The sequence below is a fragment of the Pygoscelis adeliae genome, unplaced genomic scaffold (assembly GCF_000699105.1).
Source record: "Pygoscelis adeliae isolate BGI_AS28 unplaced genomic scaffold, ASM69910v1 Scaffold26, whole genome shotgun sequence".
NCBI classification, from domain to species: domain Eukaryota; kingdom Metazoa; phylum Chordata; class Aves; order Sphenisciformes; family Spheniscidae; genus Pygoscelis; species Pygoscelis adeliae.
In genome coordinates, this window is record NW_008825104.1 from 2,031,617 (window position 1) to 2,045,881 (window position 14,265).

General features: G+C 39.7%; 1 protein-coding gene across 1 annotated transcript in view; it reads left to right on the top strand.

Annotated features, from left to right (window-relative positions):
• Positions 1-654: 654 nt before the first annotated feature.
• Positions 655-14,265, top strand: part of MAP1B (microtubule-associated protein 1B) — a 62,474-nt gene continuing 48,863 nt past the window's right edge. Inside the window, exon 1 of the mRNA XM_009327225.1 lies at positions 655-753. The gene's annotated coding sequence lies outside the window, so the exon portion shown is untranslated. The remainder of the gene's footprint in view (positions 754-14,265) is intronic.

The following is a 14,265-nucleotide window of genomic DNA, read 5'->3' on the forward strand; positions in this document are numbered from 1 at the left end:
CAGGGAATAGAGATGTGCTGTTTAGTTTTTTTTTTTTAAAAAAAAGGGTAAAGAATAGCATTTTTAAATCTCAAAACCAGAACGTTGATACTTCATAAATAAAAGATTACTTAAATTTGAATTTAAAATATGGGATGCTTCAAAGCTTTTGAATGAAAAAGTCAGCAGTTTAACACTTTGTATTTAATTATTAATTTGCAACATGCTAGGTGATGCTGTCTTTTTTTTTTTTTTTCTCAGAAGGAAAAGTACAATGGTCCTGCAATGCGACTAACGTGTCCTCCACGTGATTCACTCTTTCAGTTTTGTAAATCAGTGTATTGCTATTTTAAAGTCAATTCAGGGACTTCAGTAACTTCTTGTAATGTGGCTACTAGGATGTGGGACCAGCAGTCCTAAAGCTGGGGCCTTAAAGGATGGTCATCCTTTGGAAAGGCAGATTTCCTCTTGCTTGTGAACGATTCCTGTCCAGAGTGCTCCTTCTGAACACTCGGCACTTTCCAAAAAATAGCTGTGTGCCTTGAAAGGAAGAGAGGCTGGGTTTGGAACTTAGAAATATGCAAATAGCATGAACACAAATGGAGAAATACTCAGTTAAAACTTCCAGTGCTCATGTGTCAAGCTAGATGTGTTTTGTATTTTGAATTTTAGGAATCCGCTCATGGGACACAAACTTGATTGAATGCAACTTGGATCAAGAACTGAAACTTTTTGTGTCTCGCCATTCAGCTCGATTCTCTCCTGAAGTTCGAGGTGAGTTTTTGGAAGTGTTTGACAAAGTTTTTGTTTGTTTTTTTAAGAGCAGAATTAATAAATACACTCTGGAATTGTATGGCCCACTTTCATTTGTGATTCTTTACAATTAATAACTTTTTTCCTTTATTTTAAAATGTGGCTTGAAAATTATAATTTGTTTTAACTTTCTCCCAACTTAACTTTAAAATCAGCCTTTTAGATTAGCTTCATGTATATCACCGTGATTATGTTGGTAGTAGATTTGATTTTAGGGCCATTAAAGTTAAGTAAAACTCACTTTTTGACTGAACAGTTTGTTCACGTAGCACCAATCTAATAGTCACAGAAGCTGAAGCTTATTGTGGTAGGTAGAGCACATAACAAAAAAAATAGCCCGAAAGGTTAGCTCTACAGTTTGATAGAGCCAGAAATGGTGTCATGGCTGTTGTGCAAGCATGGCTCAAGCCCCATGTTTCATCCCAAAGGGCTTGGACTTTTCTCTTTCTTGGTATGAAAAGCTGAGGGGTGGAGGTTCTGCCTTGACTCACAGGAACTTTCTTTGGCTTGTATGAGGAAATTAGAAATTTACAGCGCTCATAAGACTAAATCTCTTTTGCTGCCTTTTCTTCAAGCCTGTCCTTCCTTTAGAGGATTCATACAATAAAGCAAAACAAAACAAAAAAATCAGATCCCATTTTGTGAAGTGTAAAATTTGATTTTGTTCTGGTTGTGTGGGAATCAAGTGTTCGGTAAGTTTTCTAACATCTCACTACTTTAACACAAATGCTGAGTGAGCATGGGTGAAATTAATCACAGTATTCATGTAAAGATATATAACTAAGGAGTAGAGGTTGCTTTCATTGGTGAAATCATTATGGCCATGTGCACGTTGACTAGTACAACCTTGTACTGACGAGTGCTATAAATTCCAGCTTCAGGAACATCTCTTAAGTGTGGTGAAAAAGGGCTATGAAATGTTGTATCATGCTACTACATCACATTCCTCAGGTCAGTTGCTATACACTGTTGAAAAAGAGATCCTGATGTCTTGCCAGCTTGACAGCATTGACCTCATGATTTCGAATACTGTACCAAAATGTCTTGTGTAACTAATTCTTCCTCTCACAGCATAGGTTACAACAGATTTTGCTGTATCTCCCCATATGTATAGAGAGTAAAACATTGCCAGTGTTAAGGGGGAAAAAAAAAAAATCTCTATGATTCTTCCCCTGGTTTGAAAACCAACAGAACCAATACAACAATACTCAGTGTGAAGATTTAGACTCAAGGCATGTAGTTCCTGATTTACACAGAAGTAAACTCAGGCCTAGAATACATGTCTTTCATTTCAGTTTAAATGTCATGAAGCCAATTCAACTTCTCAGTGACACTAGTTGCTTTGTTTTGCAGAGAGGGTATTCTGATACGTGAAATTGGCAGAATTTATCTTTAAGGAGTGCAAGATGCAATGCATCCCATTTTTAACATGTATGTGTTTTACTTTAAAACTTCAGGGAGAAGAAAGATCCTGTGCTTTTCCTTTAGCAAAAATATTCCAGCGTGTCTAATATTTTTTCTGTCTTGTTTAGGTGATACATCCTGATACCATTGCATGACTTAAAATAAAGCAAATACTCTGCTTTCATATGATGAATAAAGTAAGATGATGCACCCTTTCTTTTCAACAGAAAGATTATAGAATCCTCTAGGAATTTTTCTCTAGGAATTGTATTTTTCGTTGATTTTCTTGTTTGTCTAGACTTGCCTGTTTAGTCTGTCATTGTGTTGAATTACAGCTTAATTGCATGTGACTGGAACCCATCAACATCTCTATGACAAGCAGTAATGAATGTGTTTTTCACCACTGCTCAATCTTTAAACAATAAACTGCCAAAATCTACGCTGAAAGAGCGTTAAGAGAGCCTGAAACTTGGATAAAGGGAACATCCACGAATAAAGCTAGACCTCTTGACCAATTTCTTGTCTAAAATGTTGTGGGGAAGCCCACTGGCACCTCCAGAATCCCACTGCACAGATCAGAGGATCATTTATTTTAGTTTCTCTCTGTGGTTCTCTGATGTTGAATCTGCATGAGGTTCCTTTGTATCCTCTCTACTGTTTGGTATGGAGAAGAATTTCTTGTTGCCATTTGTTAACAAAATTTCAGAATGTTTGACTTCTGTTACAACACCCAAATGTTGAATTTTGAGTGTTTAACCAGTGAAATGGTCAACGTTCATACTGAAGAGATGATTGTAAGTACGTATTCCCTTATGGTCCCAAACTGAGAAATTCTGTGGAATTTGGGTAACTAGGTGACCTTTTGTCCAAGGAAAGTATTCATCCAAGGTGACGGGGTAGTCTGTGGGATGTAGTTAAGCAGCCTTTTTTTTCAGTTCTTTGAGACTGAATTCTCTGTGCAACTGACACATAGGGACAGTTTACTCTTGAGGAAGGGTAGAGTCATCTAGTGTGTCTGCACAGCTCCTAGTGTAGTCAGTTCTGACTGCTACTGAAGCCTGTTTGATTATAATGTTTAATTATGGTAATTGCAGTGCTGGCTCAGTACATGCTTGTATGCTTCTCAAAGCAGCTTGGGGATACGCACAGCAGCAATGTGAAGGGTACGACTCTTTCTCCAAAAGGAAGCTTGGAGGAAACGGGGCCAACCCTGTCCCCACACCATATGCCTGCAATGTCAAAGGAGAGACATGCGAGAGAATGTCTGTCAAAGCATTCACGTGTTTTCACTTGAGGAATTTGAGGTCTAATCCTTCTCCCTGTGCAGTGAATAGCAATGTACATATTGATACTGCAGGGAGCATGACCGGATCCCAACACTCTTTTTGTGCTCTTTTCAAGGGAATGGATTGTCACAGTGGTATTTGTGCATCCTATATTCAGCTGCTGGGCAATCTGTGGATGATTTATGATTCCTGAAAAATAGGATTCAGAATGAAAATGCCAGCAGATCTCTTCTGATACCTTGTAAAGCAGCTGAATTAGCAGACTCCTTAATAATACCAAATCTTGCAGAGGTGTTGTCAGGTGCTAGTGAAAAATGAGTAACAGAGCTTATTAACCGGTTGCCAAGACAACAGGCAACAAGTCTTAAAATGGGTACTCCAGTGCTTGCCTCTGTTTTCTCTGTCATGTACTGATAACTTCCATTTCATGTTAACATCACAAGGACAAAAAATTCAAACAATGAATTGTAACATATACGTGCTGGAAAAGGAACTATGTATCTGGTAGCGAGGCAGAGCAAGTGGAAAGTCTTGGAAAGAGCTCTGTTGAAATTGCACCTGTACCTACCAATCTTTTCTTAATTAAAAAAAAGTTTCAGCCGCATAAAGCAGCGTCACAAAAAAGTAAGTAAATGGGTTTTGCGGTGGAGGTGTGGGAGGGTGAAGCCATTGAGGGCCCATCTGCAAGACTTCCACACCTGCCGTTTTGTCCCTCAGCTTCCACCTGGGGACACTTGACTGTTGCATTGGTGTGTATTCAAGCCCTTGTCTAGATGAAATCCTTTTTATTTAGATAGCTGTTCAGTAGCTAGTCACTCCTAACCTTCTAAGAAATACCGCTCAAGCAATGCACTGTGGCTACTTTGTACTCTGTCCTGTTGTTATGACGAATGTCTATCTGTGGAAGATGCATTTCCTATCTGAGCAGTACCGGGAGGTCTCCTATTGCCCATAAGTCAGCAGTTGGTGACTGCACTGCTTAAGTGAGTCATCCTTACCTGTGCCCAAGAATTTATTTTTGCCATTCTGCCTGCGGCCAGGGGGGACCTTGGCAAAGTGCGAGACATGTTCGGTGTCCCCTCGGCAGCCACCTGCATCAGCAGCAGCAGTGGGCTTGCCTCCTTCAGGCTTCCTAAAGAAGGCTATTGTTCTCTGAAACTGTCATTACCCCAAAAACCCTTAACAGCTTTCATTCTGAAAGTTAATATTTCAAAAGTTACTGTTTAGGACTGTTAGTATCCTGTGGAGAATTTTTGGACCTGGGAATTTTGGTCATCAATGCCCACAGCTCCATACTTTGCCGAAGTGGTGTATAGTCCCATTGCCTTTGTCAAAGCAGATCTAAACCCAGTTAATATCACACCTAGTAGCTTGCCATGTGAGCTCGTGGAGTCGCTGATAAAATCCTAAAGGGCATGGTTTTAGTGCTGTGTTACTGAAAACTGCAGTTCATCAAAATTTGTCAAGTAAGAGGATGTAGGTACTTGAGCAAAACCTATCACTTGAAAGAAAAAGAGCCAAGAAGTCATGACCAGATTTCTCAGCTGGTATCAGAGCACCATCACTAAGTGCCTAGGAATTAATTTCGCTTAAAATCTCAAGTAGTCTGGTATGTTTATTTAGTGACATCCTATAACTGTGATTCTTCAGCTATTGCAGACTGTGATAGCTGGAATAGCTATCAAGTGGAGTCATTTTAGCTCAGTATATGTTTGGAGAGGTTAATTTTAGTTGGCTACCAGACTTGTTTTGTGTCTTGAAGTATTTGTGCCTTGGAAGAAAGAAAATGGAGGCAGAATAGGACTTGAATAGGGAATTGAGCTGATTGACGCTGCTGCGGCTGTGAATGGTGTCCCTGCAGGGCCTTGCTGCCAGCGGTCCAGGGCTGCAGCAGTGGGGCTGCCTGGTGGTGCGAGGCCGGGGAGCCCCAGTGTCCTCGTGGGGGCAATCAGCTGGGGGACTCGTGCAGTGCTCTCATCCACTCCCAAGCTTTTTTTTGTGTGGGATGCTAGGATTTTGGTGGCTCGGGAGAGGATTACAGTGTAACAGCCTATATGTTCGCATACATGAATTGTCAAAGCCTTCCTTTCTTAGTACTAATAAAAATTCTAGAGATGGGCTAATAAGTGACTTTATCTTTTTTTCAGTGAATAAACTGTTGCATTCATGTGACAATCATTCTGGCACTGACTTCCACTTCTGCTTTTTTAGGAATGATCTCAAAGAAAATTAGCATGAATTTACATTTCTGCCAAAACACCAGTACCTGCTGATGCTAAGCTGTTAGCGTGAATCAGCAAAATGACTGAGAGGTTATTTTTAAATGCCTTGTATTACAAGTACAGACAATGAGTTCAGTGGTCTTAGAATAGCCCATATATTACGGGAACAGGTTTTTGACCTGTGTGAGGCAGCTACCAGAGACGTGGGATTTAGTTAGTTGTGAATAATGGTAGAATTTTAACTCCATTATGAAATTTGAATCCCCATTCCTCTTTATTAGAATGATAATTCAGCATACCTAATGGTATATTCCCAAGGGTTATTTTGTTAAGGGTTATTTAACAAAAACTTACATATTTATAATTCTTAATTTGTCCCTTACGAGACTCCTCAATCTTTCTGTCCTAACATTTTGTCTGTGTGGGACATCTGAAACTGAAGACTTAAACAATATTTTATTTTTGACCCTTGCCCAGTATCATTTACAGACAACCTACCTCTCATCTCTTCCATCATGGATTTATAATAAATGTGTAACCAGAACATCATTGCCACTTTTTTCATCTAGTTTCTGGTTGTCGTGGGCAACATTTTTCTCGGATGTCTGTTTTTCTTAATTTTGTAAAGACATATCTTTTTTTTAATTGCCTGGATTTTCTGTTACTTTCTGGTACAGTTTATCAATCACTTGAGAGAAATATTAAATGTTTTTAATTGGACTTTATAATGACAAAAGACTTGATCCAAAGGCCACTGAAATAATTGGATTGGACTTTGGATAAGAGGAAATACTATCTAGTATTTTTAAGGTAGAACAAGGACCAAATTTTCACATAATGAGGGAGAAAGTGAACATTTTAACTTCTTTCTTGCCAAATAAAAATGGTGCTTTATTTGCAATGAGTTGCCTACCACTGTATTCAGTAATAGGACCAGATCCAGGGAAGAAGAGTTGAGACACTCCTTGTCTCTAGACTGAGTGGAATGGGGAGCACATGTTCATCCCTGTTGCCAGCTGTAGAATGAGAGTTGCCACTGTGGCTGCTGCTGTCAGCCTTGCAACAGCATGAGGAGCTCTCTTTGTAGAGACAAATGCAAGAGATGCATTAGTGCTGGCCGCGGATCCAGGTGTGTAGACTGCTGTCTAGCATCTAGATCTATCTGTAGACTGCTGGGAGTATCCCACAGTACCTCACAGTCCCTATGAGTAGGTAGGGAAGATACACACTTCAGTCAGTAATAGTCACAAATAGAAAGCTGGATAGTTCTGTAACAGAGGCCCGTGCTTTTGCATCAAACCCCCAGCTGGTCCCACCAAAAAGACTTGATGGTTACTTTTGGCTTGTAGTTGCTGGTGGCAATCTGTTCCTAGAGTCTAGAAGAAAAGCCAGTGCTCCTGATTGACCTGGGTTTGCATGCTGTCTGTGTGTGCAGCATAGACTCATAAATGTAAGGACATGACTCTTCTGGTTCCTGGCTTTTCTACTGGTTGGAATTAGTCTGTTTATGATTCAAAACTAGTTGCTGATACAAGACAAAAATTAAATTTAAAAAAATTATTAAAATAATAATTAATTCAGAAACAAATTTATGTTAATTTCAGTATTATTTTGATGTTGCAACTTTATGTATTTTGGTACTTGAGAGCTTGTCTATAGTGGTGAGATGAGTCACTGTCCTGAGTCCCTGTGTCCCCATCTCCTGCATAGCTGTATGTTGGAGATTCTGCCCATCAGAAGGGCAGAATTAGGGTTTTAATCTGGGAAGCTTAGGGTTTTATTTAAAACAAACAAACAAAAACCCACAAAAAAAACCCCAAACCAAAAAAACCTCTTCCAGTGAGATAAGCCACATTCTTAGGCTATGTAATCTCTGAGTGATTCTAATGAGCTACGGAGACTTTCACCTGGAAGTCAAGTCCCCCCTGCCAAAGGCAGCCTTTGGAAGCTGTCCCAGTTTTATGGCAGTTCCGTAGCTCTTTTGGAGAAAAGACTGATCCCAGTTTTGGCTCCCAAGTCCTGAGTCACAGATAAGCTTTTCTAGGTCTTGTAAGCTCTGTATGGTGGATTGAGTTTGTGTCTGCCCCCGCCCACCCCTGCCCCTGAGAGACTAGAAAGAGCAAAAGCAAGAAAACTCATGGGTCAAGATAAAGATGATTTACTAGATGAAGGAAGGAGGAAAAAAACAGCAAGCAAAGTGAAGGAAATCGCTCAGCACCTCACACAGGCAGACTAATGCCCAGCCAGTCTCCAAACAACAGCCACCTTGGAGACTTAAAACCCCACCTTCTCCCTCTACTCCGGCTTTTGTTGCTGAGCATGATATTATATGGTATGGGACATGCCTTTGGCCAACTTGTGTTAGCTGCCCCAGCTTTGTCTCCTCCCAGATTCTTGTCCACCCCCAGCCTACTCACTGGCAGGCAGAGGGGGGCAAAAGAAAGCCTTGATGCTGTGCAAGCACTGCTTGGCAATAGCCAAAACATTGGTGTGTTATCAGCACTGTTCTAGACATAAATCCAAAACACAGTCCATCCCAGTCAGAGCCAGTAAACTCTTCTAGAAAGGGTTGTTTCTTAATAATTATATGTGTATCCATTAACAAGAGCAGGACTCAAGTCTTGGATGAATCATTTCAAAAGACCATCAGGAAAGGACTGAAGTTTCCTGGATCACTGTAAGCGTGAGGAAATTGGCATAATGAAAACTCTTTTGAGCACAGGGGACAGACGAGACAGACTAGAAAAATATTAAAACAGGGAAGAGGGAAGCCTTGCTTTCATCTTTCTGTGTTCAAGTCATGTTTTTTTGCTGGCACCATTGTTGAACTTCTGAGAAATAAATATAGGATGAAGTCTGACAGACCCCCAAGTGGAGGGGTCTTGCTTCTGATCTTGGGGCTTTGAAACATCCAGTGCACATCCTGGCCATGGGTATTGTGGCCATCCAGCATGCTTTCTTAACCTCAGGCTGTGTCCTGAAGTTTTCTTGGTCTTCCAGAACCTGCACGGAGTTTAGACAAATTGAAAAAAATGAATAAAAATTTATTTTCCATGTGGCCAGTGCTTTAAATAGATATAGAAGGCAATGCCTTCAAGAGTATCTCTGAATAGGATTTAATGCTTGTCATAAGCTAATAATTTAATGGCATTATTCATAATCATTTGACTAGCACTATGGAATTTTTCAAACTTATCATTACTAGCTGCAAAGCTCAGATTCTAAAAGTTCATTAGACTTGGAAGATTTAAATAATTTTCAATAACAATTAGGTTTTTGTACATTTAACATTTCCTAGAAACTTCATAATTTTTAATCTTTCTGTCCACTTTTTCAATAATTGTATTATAGAATGCCATGCTTTTTACATTTCAATCCACTATATATAAAAAAGCTTGAAATGGTCTTTTGTTTGTTTTTTTTATTGTGTCCTACAACGTGAATTCCTGGATCAAATGAAAAACATACCACCTTTCAACATAACAGATGGAAGACATGAAAGTCACCAAAAAGAAATCCAAATGGAGATGGTGTATTATTTAAGTGACTCTTTAAAAGTAAGGATGGACTCCTTTGATCATAGCACTGTCTCAACTGCATAAATAGTTTGGCTGCACAAGTTCTATTCCTGAAAAGGCCCTAGTAGGAATAGTTGCTCTGCACCTAACAACCCTCTCTACCTATTAAAGCCTGTAATTACAATAAGAATTACAATTTGTCTCCAGCTTTAGTGGCATAATGTCATTGTATGTCAAGTAGGGGATTATCATGTGGAAGGAGACCTTGCCAACATTCTCATTCTGTGTTGATCAGGAGGATGAGATAGTATTAATCTGTTAGGAGGAGCTGTTGAGTGGGGGAAACCCATATGCGGGGCTATGCTAATGGATGTGCGTCCTCCACAACCATTTCTAGACAGTAATCACAGGAAAGAGGAGATGCAAATTTCAGATTGCCTTAAACAGTATAGACTTACTATTCAGTCCATTGAACAGTATAATACAATCATATGTTAGAGCCATACTTACCTAAGAAGGTATAGTTTTGACTTCTGGCCTGTGTGCTCCCTTTGTAATTAAATTGGTTTAAACTGAAAGCAAATTCTGGGCCAAGAAAGCAGCTTCTTGCAGAGAATCTGGAGGAAATTTAGAGATTTACTTTATTTTACAAGTCTCTACTTCTTTTAGTTTCACACAGCATGTTATGTATTGGCAGAGTTGATGCTCCTCTAACTTTCAGTCCATTCCCAACTTGAGTCTTTTTCCCTGCTGATGTGGGAGACAGCTGGGCATCTATGAAATTACCTGTGTCCTCCCTGCATCTCAGGCCTTCCTAGAGTACTCTGAGAATCAAATGAGTTTTTAACACAGTGCTTGCTGCTTTCCAGGGGGGCAGTAGTTAGTGTGGTATGTTCAGCCCAGGGCAATGTTCCAGTCCTGGCAAGGTAACACTTTCTCCCTACCTGTCTTGACTTGTAGTCACAAAAAAGTAGGGATGACTGTAAAAGAAGGGACCACTTTAAAAGCTTTCTTTTGCTATTGGAAGTGAAAGAGTGGTGGTGCAAGGCAGCCCTATGCAGAGCTACCCTACCAGCCTCAGGTGAGCTGGTACCTCTACCCAGGACAGTGCAACCCCATGCAGGTGCAGCCCCAGACTTCAGTCTCTGGGAGCAGAAGGATCTCATCAGTGATGGGCTTCTCAGAAGACCATTAGGAGGGTCTCACCACATCAGTATTCAGCTTTGCCACAGCTCTGAGTTGGCAGGGCTCTACTGCCATGTTTCAAAGACAGCTTTGGTGTCTCTGCAAGGGCAGTTTTTGCATGGACAAAGCATAGATCAAAGGCTTCCTTCTGTGACACTGATGTCCAAAACTGTTTTTCCCATTTTCCTGATTTATTTTTTTATTTCTTCAGCTTATTTTAAACATTGTATCCTATTCCCTTCTGCTTCCTAAAATGAGCGAAATGCTGAGTTTTGATATTAGCAGGTTTTTTCAAGACTGCAGAGAAGCTTGTGTTCATCCTAGACGACACTTACTTTTCTTCCTTTCGCCATGCTGTTCCTCCTGCAGTCTTTCTATATGTCACAGTAAGTCACGGTAATTTAGTGGTAAAATGTGAATGACATCTTGTCAGTACTGGCACTTCCAGGCTTGCCACCTTTCTTGGAGCCACACCACAGCTAACAACAAAGGAATGTTTACTTTTTTAAGAGGCGAGGAAAAAGCTGTGGTCAGAGATGTCTCTGCTCACAAATGATGTTTTGTAGTTTTTTCTACTTCTGGCTTCCCTCTGCTATTAAATATGTTGGAGGCTACTTCTGGCACTTCTAACTTTTTTGTTGGTCTTCCTTTTGAGCAGATTGCTGTCTCTTGGTCAGTGATTGTTACCTTAATCTAGGCAATGATCAAATAAGATTTAGACCAAAGTCCTTGCCGAACCCCACCAAATATTACTTCCTGTACTATCCCATGGCTGTGACTTACTTGCAAAGATGGGACACTGTCAGAGAATATTAGGTCAATATTAGACTGACTGTTTTTCATTAGATAGTCTAGGCAACCTGGTTGTTGGCTAGGTGTGGACTGGACACAACAAAAAATCTCATCAATAATCATTGGGGAAAAAAAATAAAGAGATGTTGTTTTCAAACCAGCAGAGAAGGTTCTCAAACCAGCAGAGATGTAGCTTATGTGGATCTGCTTTGCCATACTACTATGACAACAGTTACTGCTTTGTAAGTGAAGTTAACAGGACAGATGATTATTTGCGATCAAATCACAAACTGGCCGTGTAAAGCTTGGAATCACAGTTGCTATAGCTGATGGCACAATAACAAATAGATTCACTGCTGAGTTTGATGCTTTTTCAGATTTTGGTGTCAAAGGTTTAGACTCTAAATATTCTCACCAAATATTTAAAGAACACTTGAGAGTCATTTTTGAGATCCTGTGAAATAAGAGGAAGCATAGGAAAGTACGAGCAATCTCAGTCTTGCAGCTCTATTAATGTTTTCTTATTATCTCTGATGTCTTTTAAATTGTTACTATTTTCAAACATTATCCTTTTCCGGTACAAAATTAAGTTGTAATAATACACTTCATGTTCAAAACTCATTCCCACCGAAGTTTCTACATAAAATTCAGCATCATATCATGCAGTTACAACTACTTGGTTTAAAAAACTTGAAATAGACAATTAAAAAACCCCCAAAACCCAAACAAACTAACGACCCACATCACGCTTTCTTACCCTTTCCCTTTTTTGGAAATTGCCTGCCATGGAATTACTCTCCCTCATTCTTTCCTGCCAGTAGATGGCATTCTCAATGCCCATACTCACTGCCATGCAGTAAACGAGCACATACTAAAGTCAGTATGAATACTTCTGTACTGGTTTTAGGTCATAGTACTTAATGTGAGACATATGTTTCCATTTTGCTCTGAGATCTTGCTTGAAGTGTAAATTTAAGATAATTCAGCTCTGTTGACTGTGAAGGACAAATCCCTCAATGTGAAATGAGCTCGGCAAACTTCAGATCTCAGTCAACAGAGGAAAAGCAAAGTATAGCTCATGCAGGGTGAGAGCTCTCTCAGTTGGAAGACCACAGATAGTGATCATTTATGAAAATGCTTAACATTACATTAACTCTGCAGAGCCAGTAGGGAGAAAAGCAAGACCATTATACATACAGCTCTATTTATGCATAAATTAACACATGCTGTAGATTTAGCTGAGGAAATCAGCCTTACAGATCATGTATTCTCTATATTTTCAGGATGTCTCTAACAGACCTGAGCTTCCCCTGTTTTGAAGCTGCAACCAAGACGTATAGCAGTGCCTCCTCTCCCATGCTGAATTTAGAGCATAGCATGGAATAAAAGACCTGACACCTAAGCAAGTAGACTCTGACTCACTTGTCAAGTTTAGTATATATCAGTTTTTTTCCCCTGTCTCAGTCTGTGCTATGACTGTCTGTTAGGAATATAGGAATACAGTAGCATGTAGTTTGACAAAGCATTTCAGTATTGTCTGACTTTAAAAATACTTGTTCATACAAGTTAAATCCCAGTGTGGCCTTTTGCCTTTCTTAGGGATGAAAAAAAAAATCATGACTTTCTAAGTGACTGTAGAACACATTAGTATATATCAGTTTTTTTCCCCTGTCTCAGTCTGTGCTATGACTGTCTGTTAGGAATATAGGAATACAGTAGCATGTAGTTTGACAAAGCATTTCAGTATTGTCTGACTTTAAAAATACTTGTTCATACAAGTTAAATCCCCAGTGTGGCCTTTTGCCTTTCTTAGGGATGAAAAAAAAAATCATGACTTTCTAAGTGACTGTAGAACACATGATACGTCCTAAATCAAGAGACCTGAAGTTTAGTCCTTAACTTTGCCCCTCAACTACATAAAGACTGACTGTGGCTGTCACACTCAGATGCTGTGGACAATCCTTGATCTGGATTATTCAGTTGCAGGGACTTAATAACATTTAATTCTTTTTGTCTTGCTTCAGCTTCCCATCAAGGACTGCTCTGCCAAGTGGGCCAGTAGGGAATCTAACATCAGTGATTTATGCAGCGTGGTCTTCATTAGAATTCAAAACGAGGCCACCAACTCTCTTCAAATAAGCTACCAGCCAGATGTTAGAAAATAATCACTACAGGGATCACTCAACTTGATTTGAAAATAACACCAAGGATGAAAAGCTGAGATTAGTCATTTGATAATTTGTGTAACTCCTTCAGATTTCTGAGTTGTATTAAAAAAAACAAACCCACAAGGACCATTTTATGAAACTGAACACCTGCATACATCTGCATGGGCAAAACCTTTTGATATATGCAAATACTGGTAAATGGACATTCAAATACTTCTCAGTTAATTGTGGGCAAAGTAGCAAGGCTCTGGATACTCACTGGGAGCAGCTGTCTGTTAACACTTTTAAAAAAAAAAACAATGCAAACGACAAACAGAAAACCAAAACCGCCCAAAAACATAGCCAGCAGTTTATCTTAAATTGTGATTACTACATCACTTTGACAAATTCTGCTTTTAACAAGTGTAAATTGTGAGTAATTTTACTGAAAACAGAAGGGTCCCTCCAGATCTACGCCATTATATGTTAGGGTAGCATTGGAGTGCTGTTGAAGAATTGCAATTTGTAGATCCCATCTATAGACAGTTGGAGGGAAACAGTTTTGGGGAGCTGGTCTATAGTTTGTAACGGGATTCCACATAAAATAAAATGCAGCACTGCTGAGTTGCTGTGGCACCACTTGAAATAAAGCCCAGTAATTCTCTCCTATGGTTTCCCTGCAAGTCTGGGCGGTGCTGGAGTTGGCAATAAATCAGCTGACTTCCCTTAGACCTAAACCTCTGTAGGAAGCTGAGTGTCTGTGCAAAACGTAAGCCAAGCTGGTGAAATATTGTCTGCCATCTCTAACAAAGCTCCATGCCAAGTGGGAGTGAAATGCTTTTAAACACTGCCGTGTGTCTGTGGAAATGTGTGCTTTACGATTACTAAAATGTTCTTGCCAGTCCTAAATCCAGGAATG